We start from the raw sequence: 17048 nt of genomic DNA on the forward strand, positions 1-17048 counted from the left end.
TCAGCCAAAGCATTATTAACATCTAAACTACCAATTAAAAAAGGAATAGTAAAGCTCCCTGGATCTTTCAATTTATTGGGTAGTTTATTCTACAAAATGGCCAAGCAAACTACATTCAACTCTACATGCGACGAATCATCTAACTTCCGTTTGTTTTCCAGAAGCTCCTTTAAAAATTTGTCCGAGTTGGGCATCTGCAAAAGAGCTTCAATAAATGGTAAGTTAATATGTAACTTTTTTAAAATGTTAAGAAATTTATCGAATTGTTCGTCTGTGCAGTCTTTCTTTATCGCTTTAGGGTATGGCACGCGAGGTGTGTATTCTCTACTTACCGGATTTTGTTTGTTCTGGATTTCATCCACCTTATCTTGGCTTACCATAGTTTTTTGTCTTGGTTCTGGTTTGGACTCAACTAATCCTTCTTCATATTGAACAGTAATTGCATGGAGCTGTTCTCTTCGGTTAGTCTCGGTGTTCCTAGGCAAGCTACCTTGTGGTCTTTCTGAGATCAGCTTAGCAAACTGACCTATTTGAGTCTCGAGCCCTTGAATTGATGCTTGTTGATTTTTAAGTGCAGTTTTAGTGTTTTGAAAATGGGTTTTCGCCACTGAAATAAACTTTGTCATCATCTCTTCAAGGTTCGACTTTTTCTTTTGCTGGTAAGGTTGTTGTTGGAAGCCTGGAAGGTGTGATGGTCTCTGATTTCATTGGCCTCCCAATGAGAAGCTTGAGTGGTTCCTCCAACCTGCATTGTAAGTGTTACTGTAAGGATTATTTTGAGGTCGAGGATTATTAGCCATATAATTTATTTGCTTGTTCTCCATGTTGGGGCCGAAGGATAAATATTCTGAATTGCCCATTCCACCTCCACTATTGTCACACTGCATCACTGGATGTACCTACGTAGAACCACATCGACTGTCAATCTTTTTATTCAAGAGTTCTGCTTGGTTTGATAACATGGTAACGACATCTAGGTTGAAAACACCGGCTGATTTTTTTGGCTTTGTTCTCATGACTTGCCACTGATAGTTATTTAGTGGCATCTCCTTTATAAACTCATAAGCCTCCTCGGGTGTTTTTTTATTTATGGTTCCATCAGCAGCTGCATCGACCATTTGCTTAGTTGAGGGGTTCAAACCGTTGTGAAAAGTTTGAACCTGTAGCCATAAAGGTAACCCATAGTGAGGGCGCCTTCTTATTAAGTCTTTATACTTCTCCAATGCATCATATAAAGTTTCTAAATCCATCTGCAAAAAATAAGAGATATCATTCCTCAATTTGGCTATCTTATCTTGTGGAAAGTACTTTACTAGAAACTTCTCGGTCATCTGTTCCCAAGTAGTGATTGAACCTCGTGGTAGGGAGTTCAACTACTTCTTAGCCTTATTTCTTAACGAGAAGGGAAATAGCCTTAGGCGAATGGCATCGTTAGAAATGCCGTTGATCTTGAAAGTTTCGCAATATTCCAAAAAGTTGGCCAAATGAGTATTTGGATCCTCATCTTGCAAACCATCTAACTGAATAAACTACTGGATCATCTGAATTGTATTTGGCTTCAGTTCAAAATTGTTTGCAGTAACGGTAGGTCGAATAATACTCGATTCAGCCCTAGTGAGATTGGGCTTAGCATAATCGTACATAGGACACGGAGCAGGATTCTGATTTACAGGAGCTACGACAATCACAGGAGGTAGTGGATTATTTTGATTTTAATCCATCTCCTCGATAGTATTAGTAACGTCCTTGTACTCTTCCTCTGTAAGCTCGGCCTTATTTCTCTACTATTTTTAGGAGCTGTGCTTTCAATTTCACTATAAAAAAGTAGAGGTCCTGATGGGTTTCTTCTACTCATAAACTATAAGAACCTGCCAGAAGCAAATAAAAGAAAAATTAGTAAATTAAAATAAAAACAAAAAATAAAGTGCAATAAAATTAAAAAAATGGCTAAAGTAATAAAAATTAAGCGTTCCTAATATCTTAGTCTCGAAAGCGGTGCCAAAAACTTGATGATCATTTTATGGAACACTAAACTAGACTACGATCACGAGTAAGGCAAGCGCACCTATCGAATGGTAGTATTGTTATGGCAAGTCCAGAATATGGTATACACAAAGACTAAAAGAACTAGTATTAACTTTCTTTCGATTATTTAACCTAAAATATAAGGGATTTGTTTTATTCTAATATTAACTAACTAATTTACTATTGAATGCGACAGAGAGTGAAGAAAATAATCGAATAAACCAATAATAAAGATAATACCCAAGGAAGAATCCACCTACACTTCACTTATTATTCCGAATCTGAACCAAACGATTTATTCACTTGTCTTGATCCGTAAAAATCCCTAAATTATGTTTATATCTCTTTCGAGACTAAAAACAACTAACTCTAGGTTGATTAATTGAAATTTCTTTCTAATTAAAACCCCTATTGTCGCATTAACTCGATCTATGGATTCCTTTATTAGATTTGACTCTAATCTGGCAGATTTATGTCACCCTATTTCTAGACTTGCATGCAACTCCGCTTAATTATGTAAGATCTACCCTTAAATAAGGACTTTTGCTCCACTGAAAAAGCACATCAACTTGAATCAGTATCTTGAAAATATTATAACAAGAATTAAGAAAACATAATTAAGAACAAGAACAAGTATTTATCATTAAATTCAGAATATTAAATAACAAGATTTGTCTTAGGTTTCATCCTCCCTAGGTATTTAGAGAGTTTAATTCATAATGTAGTAGGAAAACATCTCAAAAATAGGAAAATAACAAAACATAAAGAAACCCAAAAACTCTGAGTGAGAAATTGGAGGGAGATCTTCAGTCTTGAAAGAGATCCCGCTTCCAAGCTGAATCCGTTGGCGTTCTTCGAGAAATTCCTATGTTCTACTCTGCGTGTCCCCCTTAGGTCCTCTTTTAGTGTGTTAATATAGACTTTAGAATGCTCAAAAACCCTAAAATTTGGCATTTTCTATATTTGGGAAACAGGGAGCGATATCGACACGGGATGCCACATGGGCATGTGGCCAGCCCGTATGGCTCAGACGTGGGTGTGCTCAGCCCGTGTGAAATTTGTCTTGGCCGTGTAGATCTTTAAATCAGCCCATTTTATCCATTTTGGCCCATTTTTTGCTCATTTTGTTTCGCTATGCTCTCTTGAGTATAAAACATGAAATTAAGGGATTAGGAGCATCTAATTCACTAAATTATATGATAAATCATCCAAAAATATGCTAAGTATTGAGGATTGTTCTGGTGTGTTAAGTAAACCAAAGTATCGATCGAGGCAATTCATGTAAGGGCCTAGACAGATAGGGCGCTTCTTGTGGCGATCTATCTGATGGCGAAAGGCGAGAGCAATGAAATAAGCTAAGTCAAATATGTGGCAGGTTGCCATGCTCCAAAGATAGTATGCATCAGTAGTGCTTACAACTCCTCTGCTCTCTCTCCTGCTAGTCAACGTGTGAGCTAATAAGACATGGATGTATCGTTGAGCTGGAGAAAGAGATGTCGCCTTCGAGCAACTCTCGTCATAATGGATCTGACTAGTTGTGAGATCGGTCCAACAACACAAAGGTGAATAATGGATGTGACAGTGGAGGTGAAGAAAGTTATCGACACCCATAAACTCATCGGTGTAGATGCCCAAAGCTACGCCAAACTCAGGGATGCTCATATGTCGCACCAATCGAAATGTAATGGTACCGCGCTCGTCATGCGATGACATCACTTGCTGAAGGTAAAACGTAGAGCAAAACTCCAAAGTAAGCTCCAAATTATGGGCTCGACGATATCAAAGAAACGGTCCCATGGTGCCGTAGCAATGAAAGCACGGGCCTCATTAGCTAGTCCGACCTGCTCCAATGCAGGTAAGTCAATACATCTGCCCAAACCTAGTAGTCGCAAGCGCAGGAGTTGAAATAAATCCTCAGGTGGTCTGCAGAGAATTTGAGGTAAGGATGATGAACCTCGATAGATGCGCTCGAGGAGGAGGTCCTACCGAGGCCCTTCCGCTTCTTCGAGGTGGGGACGACTACCTTAGACTTGCCGCGTGTGTTTGTCATAATGTACCTGCAAAAGTGAAAAAATGTATCAATAAATAATATAGTACTAAGTAAAATCCAAATATTCCAATAGGATTTAACTCTTAAAACAGTAAGTGTAAATACTAAAGTATGCAAAAACCAGGAGTTTGAGTCGGAAATAATTAATAAGAAATAATAAACCAAATAACTAAGTCCAAAAATATAAGACAAAGTCTGAAAAAGTAAAAGAAATAGTAAAGAACAATGCAATGAAAGAGTAGCAAAAATCCTATGTTGTAACTCGAAAAGAACTAAAACTAATACAATAACAAAAAGAACTCATTTATTATGATTAATAAAATTAATAAAGAAATACTATTCCTAATTATAATAAATTAATATTTGATTAAAATAAAGAAAAAGAAAGGGTAAAAGGGGTGACTGATGTTGGTGGTGAGGTGATGGTCAGTGCGTTACAGATCGGACGATGGGATAGCGGTAAGGAAAATGGTGGGTGGCCGAACGGTGGGGGAAGAAAGATGAGGGAAAAAAGGAAAACAAAAAAGGGTTCGGTGGGGTAGGAGGTGTGTGCGCGCAAGGGAGAGGGGAAAAAGAAAAGGAAAGAAAGAGGACGAGAGGAAAGGGGGTACGACCGGTGGTGGGTGACGGAAGCCGGATTAGGGGGAAAGGGGAACGGTGGCTAGGGTTAATTTTGAGTGAAGAAGAAGACAAATTATGAAAAAGAAACTAGGGTTTAGGGCTTTTAAGGTAACACGATTGTGTAACGATCCACGTTGGGCCACACGGTTGTGTCACACGCTAGTGTGGCTCAATTTTCAGCCCATGTTCATCGAGGATAATACTAACTTAGTCATCCACGGCCTAGGATACGCTCGTGTGTCCAGGCCGTGTGGTTCACATGGCCGTATCGCACGATCGTGTGCTATGTTGTTTGCTTCTCCCATGCCCGTGTGGTATCCTACATACCCGTGTGTCCGACTACGCGACTGTGTGGCTCGCCCGTGGAGCCCTCTGTCTTATTTAAAATTCGAGAAATTTAGCTCCAATTTTCACACGGCCTGAGACATGCCCGTGTGGATTTTTTTAGCCTGTGTCTCTATCGATATTTGGGAAATTTAGCTCCAGGGTCATCACGGTCAAGAACAAGTCCGTGTGTCCAAGCCGTGTGGTACACACGGCCATGTCGCTAGGCCGTGTAACACACTATTTAATCCCTGTTAGAGCACATGGCCTGGGACACGCCCGTGTGTCCAGGCTGTGTGGGTCAAAAAGAAAAAACAAACCTACATTTAACATTGAAAATAGATAAAAATATACTTGTTAGCGGTGTTAGTGCTCGGGTTGCCCCCCGAGAAGTGCTTATTTAGAGTCTAAGCTTGACTTTACCTCGTATTCACATGGTTATGGTGGATCACGAAGTCGAAACTCCTATTCCTCGCTGTCAATTCCTTTATCTAAATAAGGTTTAAGTCAAGTACTGTTTACCTTAAAAGTGCCGAGATGCGAATGGGTTACCTCGACTGTACCGTATGGAAAGACTTTTAGTACCGTAAAAGGAGTCACTCTGTTTGCGTTGAGCTCTGAAGTGGTAATTCGAGAGTCCTTTTTGTCTAGCCAGACTTGGTCCCCAACCTTGAATTGATTGGTTCTCTCATTAAAATCATCGTGGTGTTGCTTTTGCTCCTCTTTACGATGAGTCCCCCATTCATCTAGTTCATCTATCTGTAGCATTCGTCGTTCGTGGTTGATTACATTGTTAGTGCATGAACTAGAACATGGCTCATTTATGTTTTTCAAAAGTTTTTCCTGCAAAGAGGGTTGAACCAAATGATTAGTCTTATTAACCAAATTTATATGGTTATCTTTATTACTTGATATTTCAATCGAATCATGAGCCTGAAGAGTAACTGCTTCATCACTTGCACGAAGCGTTAATTCACCTGTACCAACATTTATGATAGTTCTGGCAGTTGCTAAAAAGGGTCGCCCTAAGATTAAAGGAATGTCACTGTCCTCTTCCATGTCTAAAACAAAAAAGTCTACTGGGAATATGAATTTATCAATCTTAATGAGTACATCCTCAACAATACCCCTAGGAAACCTAATAGTTTTCTCTGCCAATTGTATACTCATCCTAGTTTGTTTGGGCTTCCTAAGACCTAGCTGCTTAAACATTTTATGGGGCATGACTTTAATACTTGCCCATAAGTTAGCCAAAGCATTATTAACAACTAAACTACCAATTAAACAAGGAATAGGAAAGCTCCCTGGATCTTCAATTTATTAGGTAGTTTATTCTACAAAATGGCCGAGCAAACTACATTCAACTCTACATGTGATGAATCATCTAACGTTCGTTTGTTTGCTAAAAGCTCCTTTAAAAATTTGACTGAGTTGGGCATCTGTGAAAGAGCTTCAATAAACGATAAGTTAATATGTAACTTTTTTAAAATGTTAAGAAATTTACTGAATTGCTCATTTGTACGGTCTTTCTTTATCGCTTTAGGGTATGGCACGCGAAGTGTGTATTCTCTGCTTATCGATTTTTGTTTTTTCTGGCTTTCATCCACCTTATCTTGGCTTACCATAGTTTCTTGTCTTGGTTCTGGTTTGGACTCAACTAACCCTTCTTCATATTGAACAGTAATCACATGGAGCTATTCTCTTGGGTTAGTCTCGGTGTTGCTAGGTAAGCTACTTTGTGGTCTTTCTGAGATCAGCTTAGCAAGCTGACCTATTTGAGTCTCGAGACCTTGAATTGACGCTTGTTAATTTTTAAATGCTGTCTCAATGTTTTGGAAACCTGTTTCAGACACCGAAATGAATTTCGTTAGCATCTCCTCAAGGTTCAGCTTCTTTTCCTGCTGGTAAGGTTGTTGAAAGCCTGGAGGAGGTTGTGGTCTTTGATTGCCTTGACCACCCTAAGAGATGTTGGGATGGTTCCTCCAACCTGCATTGTAAGTATTACTATAGAGGTTATTTTGAGGTCTAGAATTGTTACCCATATAGTTGACTTGTTCGTTCGTAGTGCTAGGGTTGTAGGCTAGGAATTCTGTATTATTCATTCCTCCTTCACCTATGTTACACTGCATCACCAGATATACCTATGTAGAGACACATAAACTATCAATATTTTTATTTAAAAGCTCTACCTGGTTTGATAACAAAGTGACCGTGTCGAGGTTGAAAAAACCAATTGCTTTATTAGGTTTTGTTCTCATGACTTGCCACTGATAGTTATTCAATGACATTTCTTCAATAAATTCATAAGCCTCCTCAAATGTTTTGTTATTTAGGGTTCCACTAGTGGCTGCATCGATTAACTGTCTAGTTAAGGGGTTCAAACTATTGTAAAAAGTTTGAACCTGTAGCATAAGGGTAACCCATGATGAGGGCACCTTCTTAATAAGTCCCTGTACCTCTCCCATGCATCGTAAAGAGTTTCTAGATTTATCTGCAGAAAAGAAGAGATATCATTCCTCAACTTTGCGATTTTAACTGGCGGAAAATACTTTAGTAAAAAAATTTCGGTTATTTGTTCCCAAGTAGTGATGGAACCTCGTGGTAATGAGTTCAACAACTGTTTAGCTTTGTTCCTTAATGAAAAGGGAAATAACCAAAGATGAATGGTATCATCAGAAATGCCATTTATTTTGAAAGTATCACAGAACTCTAAGAAGTTGGCCAAATGAGTATTTGGGTCTTCATTCTGCAAACCATCAAACTGAACAAACTGTTGGATCATTTGTATAGTGTTAGGTTTTAGTTCAAAATTATTTACAGCAATTATAGGTCTAACAATACTCAATTCAGCCCTCGCTAAATTAGGCTTAGCATAGTCGTACATAGTACAAGGAGCAGAATTCTGATTCACTGGATTTGCGGCAACCACAGAAGGCAGCGGATTATTTTGATTTTCAACCATCTCCTTGGTAGTATTTCTATTGTCCTCGTGCTCTTCCTCTATATACTGTAAACTTCGCCTTATTTCTCTACAATTTCTGTGAGTTGTGCTTTCAATTTTGCTGTAAAAAAGTAGAGGTCCTGACGGCTTTCTTCTAGTCATAAACTATAAGAACCTACTAGATGCAAATAAAAGAAAATTAGTAAATTAAAATAAAAACAAAAATAAATTGCAATAAAATTAAAAAATGGCTAAAGTAAAAAAAATCAAGCGTTCCTAATATCTTAGTCCCCGGTAACGGTGCCAAAAACTTGATGATCGTTTTATGGAACACTAAACTAGACTACGATCATGACACTAAATTAGACTATGATCACGACTAAGGCAAGCGCACCTATCGAATGGTAATATAGTTATGGGGAGTCCAGAATATCGTATCCACAAGGACTAAAAGTACTAGTATTAACTTTCTTTCTATTATTTAACCTAAAATATAAGGGATTTGTTTTATTCTAATATTAACTAACTAATTAACTACGGAATGCGACAGAGAGTGAAGAAAATAATCGAATAAACCAATAATAAAGACAATACCCAAGGAAAAATCCACTTAGACTTCACTTATTATTCTGAATCTGAACTAAATGATTTATTCACTTGTCTTGATCCGTAAAAATCTCTAAATTATGTTAATATCTCTTTCAAGACTAAAAAGAACTGACTCTAGGTTGATTAATTAAAATTTCTTTCTAATTAAAACCACTATTATTGCATTAACTTGATCTATGGATTCCCTTATTAGATTTGACTCTAATCCGACAGATTTATTTCGCCCTATTTCTAGGGTTGCATGCAACTCCGCTTAATTATGTGACATCTACTCTTAAACAGGGACTTTTGCTCCACTAAATAAGCACATCAACTTGAATCAATATCCTGAAAATATTAAAACAAGAATTAAAAAAACATAATTAAGAACAAGAACAAGTATTTATCATTAAATTCAGAATATTAAATAACAAGGTCTGTCTTAGGTTTCATCCTCACTAGGTATTTAGGGAGTTTATTTCATAATGTAGTAGGAAAACATCTCAAAAATAGGAAAATAACAAAACATAAAGAAACCCAAAAACTCTGAGTAAGAAATTGGAGGGAGATATTCAGTCTTGAAGGAGATCCCGCTTCCAAGCTGAATTTGTTGGTGTTCTTCGAGTAATTCCTGTGTTCTATTCTGCGTGTCCCCTTAAGTCTTCTTCTAGTATGTATTTATAGACTTTAGAATGCTCAGAAACCCTAAAAATTAGCTTTTTCCTCGTAATTGGGAAACCTAAGCGATATCGACATGGGTTGCCACATAGGCATGTGGCCAGCCCATGTAGATCACACGTGCGTGTGCTCAGCCCCTGTGGAATTTGTCTTGGTCTGTGGATCTTTCAATTAGCTCGTTTTGTTAATTTTTGGCCCGTTTTATGCTCCTTTTGTTCCCCTATGCTCTCCTGAGTATAAAACATGAAATTAAGGGATTAGGAGCATCTAATTCACTAAAGTATATGATAAATCATCCAAAAATATGCTAAGTACAGAATTAAAATGTGTTCCTTTTATGGTTCATTATTCACATTAACAAGTAACATTTATATCTTTAATCCAAACATCTAACTTACCATAATTTCGTAACTTAGTATGAGTACATACCTGAGCCTTTTAACTTGATTTTTCATTCGGTCTTAACTTATTATTGCTCGTTGAACCATTTGGAATTGAATAGGATAGTCAGATAATCACACATATCGTACAATGTCAACGTCTTAGACGTGGTCTTACATGCAACACATATCGATGCCACTGTCCCAGCAGGGTTTTACACGGATCTAATACGATGCCAATGTCCCAGACATGGTCTTACACGTAACCACATATCGATGCCAACGTCCCAGATGTGGTCTTCCACGAGAACAAATATTGAAAATCCTATGTCATGACATATGTATCCTAGCTATTCCTAAGGTTCGTACGGGGCTTTCGGATGTCGTAACTTGATTGAATCGAACTCATACACATAGCTTTTAAGCTTATACATATTCGGCTTCCACATATATAATATTACATTTATTCATTTCAGCATATATAGTTCGTATTTAATCAAATAAATAATATCTAGTTGCTTATAAACTTACCTCGGACAACGATAATTAGAACGGAACAACTAATCGACAACTTTGGTTCAACGATAATCAGAACGGAACAACTAATCGACAACTTTGGTTTTCCCCCAATCCAAATCCGATTTATTTGGTTCTTGATCTAACATATTTAAATTAAAATAATTCAAATATAATTTCATTCAATTTAGTCCAAAAACACATAAATGGGCAAATTACCATTTTACCCTTAACATTTTACACTTTTTACAATTTAGTCCAAATTGTACAAAACACAAAACATGCAAAATTTGCACACGCCATGCTTAGGCTGAATCTTCATTATGCTCATACAAGTCCATAAATTACATTTATTTCACATTTTAGTCCCTTAATTTATTATTTTTTCAATTTAGCCCTAATTACTCAAAATCATCAAAAATTCCAATACAAAACATATTCATCCAAAAAATATCTTTCATAATTCATCAACTAACATCAAAAAGCTCAATTATTCATCAATGGTATAACTCAAAATATTCATCAAAATCAGAAATTCAAACATGGGCTTTGTGCATTAAACTGCAATGATCTCAAAAAACGTAAAAATTATCAAAAACTGAGCTAGTTACTTACCTTAATTAAGCTTAACAATGGCTGAATATGGATTTCTTTTCTTTTTATTTTGCTTTAGCTAATTTCGGCTATCAAAATATAAACATGCATGGCTTTTAATTATTTTATGTTTTATATTATATAACATTATTAATCATTTTACATATATAACCTTTATTAATTAATATAAAACCATTATAAAATAAGGTCACAACCGTCCATATCATATTCTCATGGTCAAATTGAATTATAAATACTTGAAACTATAAAGACACATTCAATTCGGCCCTTACACATTAAACCATCAAATTTTTAATTTACGCGATTAAGCCCTTTTATTAAATCGAGCGCTCAAAAGATAAAAAAATTGAAAATGAAATTTTCACACACATAAATTCACACATAATAAACATAGAAAATAATTTTTAAATATTTTTCTGACTTAGATTCGTGATCTTAAAACCACCATTCTGAATAGGGTCTAAATTGGGCTGTTACAGTACTGTTAGTCTAGTTAGTCACATCTATGTCTTTATCTTATGGGACCCATACTCTCTGATACCCAAGATAAGGTATCTCCCCAATTGAACTTGATAAATAACATATTAGTCTTTCAGTCGATTTCCTTATTTCTTGTAACAGCTCGATTGTGGGGGCTAGTCGGAATAGTAGTCTCGGAACCACAAATCCAGATTCGACTAATATATTTTATCATTATTTTGGAATCATTGCATCTTTATATTAGTGTACGAAAAAATTTGGTGAGTTAATTTTGACGTTTGTGAGCCCAATTGCAAAAAAATAATACTAAATCGCATAAAGTGCAAAAGTCCTAATTTGATAGCTAAAGGTGTTATTTTATTAGAGAATAAAAATTGGGGGATTTTAAAGGAAAATTAGACCCTTAAAAGAAAGCATAGCTGGCCATAGAGTCAAAGAGGAGACAAAATTTTCAAATTTGGTGAGTTAGGTGGCTTATTTTTTTACTAAAATAGAAATAAATAAAGGAAGGATGATATCATCCCGTTTTCATCTTCTTTCTCTACCAAAATCAGCCATTAAAGGGGGTTTGAAAGTTTAAAATTTTTAGCAACTTGAAGCTCTCACAATTAAGTGATTTCCATGTCCTTTATTGATGATTTTTGTACTTTTGAGACCCTTGAAGCATGAGCTTTCAAATGAGGGGTCTATTTTTCAAAATGGTTGAAAGTCTAGGGCTTTTCCATGAGAGTATTTAGGGTGTTTTTTGAAATTTTATGGAAGAAAATAAGTCTTGGGTGTCTTATAAACAACTTTTGTAAAGGTGTTAGCATGAAAACACCTAATAGGACTAATGGGCATAAGTTGTAAAATAGATGAAAAATGTATGAAATAGTGGGAATTTAGAGTTTCTATAAGAGTCAAAGAGGTTCGGCTAGTCTTGAGAAATAAATAAATTCGATAAAAAAATCAATATTCAGGCCGAGGGGTAAAATGGTCATTTTGCAAAAGTCTAGGGGCAAAATGGTCTTTTAGCCCAATTCTGAATTGTTGAGTGCTTAGGTTGATAAAGTGACTTAATAAGTGCATTTTTTTTATTATAGATCAAGAAATACCGAGTCCGAACCTAGACCAGGGGAAAGCCAAGCAAACCGACTAAATCGGCTAGTCGCCACATTTTGTAATCTGAGGTAAGTTGTATGTAAATAATACAACTACATTGTTAATTATATGTGCTTGAATTATTACAGTAAAAATTGCTTGATTGTGAAGTTGTGAATGGATAATGATAAATGAGATAGTAAAATTTTCGTTGGAACCTTAGGAAGTAAATCAGATATTCATGCCATGACATTTGGGTCATTCGTGTGTGAGCTAGTGTATGACATGTCTGGGACATGCATCGGCCACATTACGAGAGCCAGTGTAAGACCATGTCTAGGGCATGGCATCGATATTGAGACGAGGGTTAGTGTAAGACATGTCTGGGACATGCATAGGCCTCGAGACGTAAACTAGTGTAAGACATGTCTAGGACATGCATCGGCTACGAGATGATAGTTAGTGTAAGACCATGTCTGGCACATGGCATTGACTTGAGATATGAGCTAGTGTAAGATCGTGTCTAGGACATGACATAGGCACCTTACCCTATGCTTGAGGCTTATGTAATATTCGGTAGTATTCCGAATGGATCAATGGTGAAAGTTATGTTCTTAAGCTAATAAGAAAAGTATAATCGCGTTGTGAGTGGTATAGGTACCTAATTGGTATGTATGAGATATGAGCTCAATATATAATATGTGACTTGTATGGATGGTAATGAGTAAGTTATGCTTATGCCTACCTTGGTGTTATGAGCATGTTGATTATTGATAAATTGTTGTTGTATACTTACTTATATGCCACTTACTAAGCTGTTATGCTTACTCCCTTCCCTTTTCATTTCCTTACAATGTTGCCTAACTAGCTCAAGGATCACTGAAAGTCAAAGATATTGATCACACTATCAGTCGAAGCATTCAGTATAATTGGATTTATATTTTTGAATATGGCATGTATAGGACTTAGACTTTATTATTTTGTGTCATTGAGGTTTGGCCATATGTATTGCTTGGGCTGAAAACCCTTCAATTTGTATTAAGCCTTGAATGATATCTAACATTCATTTTGAATTTATAAAAGATGCATTATCATGGTTGAATGAATGTCTATTGTGGCTGATTTGATTATAGGAATTATGCTTATTTTGGTATTTGTTGGTATTTGTATAGAACTACATAAGTAAAGGTGGTAATGGGGCTTGGTAAATAGCCTTATATTGTCCACACGGGTAGGCACACGGGCATGCGTCTGGGCCATGTGTGACACACGGTCTACCCCATGGGCGTGTGCTCCGACCGTGTGTCCCCTACACGTAAAAATTTTTAAGTTTGTATGCATGATAATAAACACATGGGCAGAGACACGGCCATGTGTCTTAGCCGTGTGAAGGGCACAACCTAGCACATAGGTGTGTGCTTTGGCCATGTGACATTTTGGGGTTACTAACGTCAAAAATAGAATGTCCATGTTTTTGTACACGGGCTAGTACACAGGCGTGTCGTGGCCGTGTGAAGGACACGGGCCAGGCACACGGGTGTGTGCTAGGCTGTTTAAAAACCCCTGTCGGTGTGCATTTAAAATAAATTCCACACGAGTGGAGGACCTAGGCGTGTCCCTATATCGCTTAGGCCATGTGAGCCACACGAGCCATCAACACGACCATGTTGGATTGGTTACACGAGCGTGTACCCCTTTCACACGGGCGTGTGCCCTTATGTCAAGTGACATTTTTCTATAGTTGGGAAAAGTACCTGAGTTGGTTCTAAGTGATTTGCGATGTGTGTTTTGGGCCTTGAAGGCCAATATTAAGGATATGTTGATAAGTTTGAGAAAGTTTTAAATTTTTCCAAGTCTTGGAGACTTAGAAATGGTTGTAAGCACGAGTTTAAGTGAGGTAACGCCTCGTATTTCATCACGGTATAGGATATGGGTATGGGATGTTACATTTAGTGGTATCAGAGCTATAGTTTAGTTGGTTCTAGGACTAACCTAGCTAGTGTACGAGTCTAGCTATACATGCCATAATTATATATTGATAGTGTGACGACTTCTGACATTTATAAATTGCATTTTCATATAGTAAATGGATCCTGATAGAGCTACGGCGGATGACGTAGAGAGTAACGCACCGGCTCCCACTGAAGGGACCGCGCCAGTTGAGAGTGAGCCCATGACTATGGGACAAGGCGGAGGGGCTAGAAAAGCTTATCTTCGAATAATGGATGCTTGGTATACGGAGTTCATCCGTACGAAACTGAACACTCCACCTCCCCCACCTCCTCCGATCCCTCAGTCTGCCCCGGTAGCTCCGCAAGGCATAGACATGTTTAGGAGGGAGAAACCTCCAGTGGATAAGATTCAAAAACAAGAGGATGAGGAATTTCGGGCTAGTATAGATGATGACCCAGAAAGAGCAGAGTTTTGGTTGGAAAATACCATTAGGGTATTCGATGAACTATTGTGCACAACTGAAGAGTGTGTGAAATGTACAGTGTCAGTTCTACGGGATTCGATGTATTAGTGGTGGAATACTCTCGTGTCCATTATACTGAGAGAGAGAATCACTTGGGAATTCTCCCAGGAAGAATTTCGGAAGAAGTATATTAGCCAGAGGTTCGTAGACCAGAAATGGAAGGAATTCCTAGAGTTGAAGCAAGGTAGTAGTATAGTGATAGAGTACGAATGAGAGTTTGTGAAACTCAGAAAGTATGCGCAGGAGTGCGTGTCCTCAGAAGCCGCTATGTGTAAAAGGTTTGAGGATTGTCTAAATGAAGATATCCGAGTGTTTGTTGGTATTTTAGAGATAAGAGAGTTTGTAGTGATCTTTGAGAGAGCATGCAAAGCAGAGGAGCTAGTAAAAGAAAGGAGGAAATCAGCTATTGAGTCGCGGGATTCAAAGAAGAGACATATGGGGAAATCACATTTTTCCTCGTCTAAAAGATCAAGTGAGTTTACTACCCGATCGAATGGTTCGGTGAGGTTTTCTAATAGAAACAAGAACCGACAGAACACAACTTCTAGAGCTCAAATTGCTTCTATCGTGAGTGTCGGTAGTGCTCGGCCAAATAAGCCAGAATGTTCGTAATGTGGTAGATGCCATTTTGGCGAGTGCTAAAGAAAGAGGGTGTTTTAAATGTAGGTCATTAGACCATTTCATCCGAGACTATCCTGATTTAGAAGAGGTGCACCAAGAGATGCTGCAGTGAGGTCCAAGGGCAGAGCGTCTGCAAGGACTTACGCTATTCGTGCCCGTGAAGAGGCAGAGTCTCCCAATGTGATTACAGGTACCTTTTCTATCCATGAAATATCTGTTGTTGCTTTAATTGACCCGGGGTCGACCCCTCCTATATTTGTATGGAATTGATACCTCGTATGACCATGATAGTAGAGTCAACTGAATTTCTGATAAAAGTGTCCAACCCCTTAAGAAAACATGTGTTTGTAGACCAAGTGTGTAGAAATTGTCCTTTGGCAATTAGAGGTTATTGTTTTCCGGCTAACTTGATGTTATTTCCATTTAATGAATTTGATATAATCTTTAGGATGGATTGGTTGACTTCTCATAGTATTGTAGTGAGCTATGGGAGAAAAGTTATTGAGTTGAAATGTGAAGACTGAAATATTCTTCGGGTAGGACCAGATGAGTCGGATAGTGTGCCTATAATAGTAACATTTTTTACTACTAAGAAATATTTGAGAAAAGGATGTGAGACATATCTCACCTTTGTGTTGAACACTCAGGGGTCTGAGTCGAAGATTGAATCGGTACCGGTAGTTTGTGAATTTATAGATGTATTTCCGGAAGAATTTCCCGGATTACCTCCAGTGAGGAAAGTAGAGTTTGGAATCCAGTTGGTACCGGGCACGACACCTATTTTTATTGCTTCGTATAGGATGGCTTCTACGGAATTGAAAGAGTTGAAGGTACAGTTGCAAGAGTTAACGGATAAAGGCTTTGCAAGACCAAGTTATTCACCGTAGGGTGCCCCGATACTTTTTGTGAAAAAGAAAGATGGGTCGATAAGGTTATGTATCGACTATAGACAGCTCAACAAGGTAATAGTGAAGAGCAAATATCCTTTGCCAAGGATAGATGATTTGTTCGACCAGTTAAAGCGAGCCACAATGTTCTCCAGGATAGGCTTGAGGTCTAGTCATTATCAGTTGAGAGTTAAAGAGAAAGACGTACCGAAGACTACTTTTCGGATGAGATACAGGCATTATGAGTTCCTCGTCATGCCCTTGGCTTGACTAATGCCCCGACGGTGTTTATGGATTTGATGAATCACATTTTTTGACTGTATTTGGATAAGTTTGTAATCATTTTTATTGATGGCATATTAATTTACTCGCGTGATGAGGGAGAACATGTGGAGCATTTGAGAACTGTGTTACAGACCTTCAGAGACAAGAAATTGTACACCAAGTTCTGTAAGAGTGAATTTTGGCTTAAAGAGGTTGGATTTCTAGGACACATTGTGTTGGGTGATGGGATTAGAGTTGACCCAAGCAAGATCTCGGCTATTGTTGAGTGGAAATTGCCAAGGAATGTGACTGAGGTTCGAAGCTTTTTAGGATTGGCCAGATATTATAGACGGTTTGTAAACGAATCCTCTATGATAGCAACGCCGATAACTAGGCTACTAGAAAAAGATGTCATGTTTGAATGGACAGAAAAGTGCCAACGGAGTTTCGAGAAATTAAAGGCTTTGTTAACTGAAGCCCTAGTGTTAGTGCAACCTGAGTC

The 17048-nt window shown here is 37.7% G+C and overlaps 2 non-coding genes across 2 annotated transcripts; both read left to right on the forward strand.

Annotated features, from left to right (window-relative positions):
• Positions 1-1176: 1176 nt before the first annotated feature.
• On the forward strand, positions 1177-1283 carry LOC121228467 (small nucleolar RNA R71). The gene has a single exon (XR_005926043.1). It is a non-coding gene; the product is annotated as a small nucleolar RNA R71 (small nucleolar RNA).
• A 6154-nt stretch (positions 1284-7437) lies between these two features.
• Positions 7438-7544, forward strand: LOC121228560 (small nucleolar RNA R71). Its single transcript, XR_005926136.1, has one exon. It is a non-coding gene; the product is annotated as a small nucleolar RNA R71 (small nucleolar RNA).
• Positions 7545-17048: the final 9504 nt, after the last annotated feature.

This window comes from Gossypium hirsutum, chromosome A04, assembly GCF_007990345.1.
Source record: "Gossypium hirsutum isolate 1008001.06 chromosome A04, Gossypium_hirsutum_v2.1, whole genome shotgun sequence".
Taxonomy (NCBI): Eukaryota; Viridiplantae; Streptophyta; class Magnoliopsida; order Malvales; family Malvaceae; genus Gossypium; species Gossypium hirsutum.